Source organism: Microtus ochrogaster, chromosome 7 (genome assembly GCF_000317375.1).
Source record: "Microtus ochrogaster isolate Prairie Vole_2 chromosome 7, MicOch1.0, whole genome shotgun sequence".
In the NCBI taxonomy this organism is placed as follows: domain Eukaryota; kingdom Metazoa; phylum Chordata; class Mammalia; order Rodentia; family Cricetidae; genus Microtus; species Microtus ochrogaster.
The window spans coordinates 48,514,020-48,515,535 of NC_022014.1; positions in this window are offsets into that span (position 1 = coordinate 48,514,020).

A 1,516-nucleotide genomic window follows, 5' to 3' on the forward strand; every position below is an offset into this window, starting at 1 on the left:
AAAAAAAAAAAAAAACATGGTCATCTCATTAGATGCCGAAAAAGCTTTCAACAAAATATAACATCCCTTCATGATAAAGGCCTTGGAGAGAGAAGGAACAAGGAACACATATAAACATAATAAAAGCAATATACAGCAAGCCAACAGTCAAATCAAACTAAATGGAGAAACTCCATTCCACTGAAATCAGGAACAAGACAAGGTTGTCCACTCTCTCCATATCTATTCACATATAGTCAATATAGTTTTTTTGTTGTTGTTGTTTGTTTTGTTTTGTTTTTCAAGACAGAATTTTCTGTAGCTTTATAACCTGCCCTGGAACTAGCTCTTGTAGACCAGGCTGGCCTCAAACTCACAGGGATCCGCCTGCCTCTGCCTCCCAAGTGCTGGGATTAAAGGCATGTGCCACTCCCGCCCAGCTTCAATATAGTTCTTTGGTTTTTTTTTTTTTTTTTGGTTTTTTCGAGACAGGGTTTCTCTGTAGCTTTGGTGCCCGTCCCGGAACTAGCTCTTGTAGACCAGGCTGGCCTCGAACTCCCAGAGATCCGCCTGCCTCTGCCTCCCGAGTGCTGGGATTAAAGGCGTGAGCCACTACCACCCAGCCTTTCAATATAGTTCTTGAGGTCCTAGAGCAATAAGACAACAAAAGGAGATCAAGGGGATACAAATCAGAAAAAAAGAAGTCAAACTCTCACTGTTTGCTGATGATATGATAGTTTACATAAGTGACCCCCAAAAATTCTACCCAGGAACTTCTACAACTCATAAACACTTTCAGTAATGTAGCAGGATACAAGATTAACCCAAAAAAATCAGTAGCCCTCCTGTATACAGATGATAAAAGGACTGAGAAAGAAATCAGAGAAACATCACCCTTCACAATAGCCACAAATAGCATAAAATATCTCAGAGTAACTCTAACCAAACAAGTGGAAGACTTGTATCAAAAGAACTTTAAATCTTTGAAGAGAGAAATTGAAGAAGACACCAGAAAGTGGAAAGATCTCCCATGCTCTTGGGTAGGTAGAATTAACATAGTAAAAATGGCAATCTTACCAAAAGCAATCTACAGATTCAGTGCAATGCCCATCAAAATCCCAGCAAAATTCTTCACAGACCTTGACAGAACGATACTCAACTTCATATGGAAAAGCAAAAAACTGAGGATAGCCAAAACAATCCTGTACAATAAAAGAATTTCTGAAGATATCACAATCCCTGACTTCAAACTCTACTACAGAGCTACAGTACTGAAAACAGCCTGGTACTGTCATAAAAACGGACAGGAGGACCAATGTAACCAGATAGAAGACCAGGATATCAATCCATACACCTACAAACACCTGATTTTTGACAAAGAAGCAAAAAATATCAAATGGAAAAAAGAAAACATAGCTAACGAATGATGCTGGCATAACTGGATATCAACATGTAGAAGAATGAAAATAGACCCATATCTATCACCATGCACAAAACTCAAGTCCAAATGGATCAAAGACCTCAACATAAAGTCAGC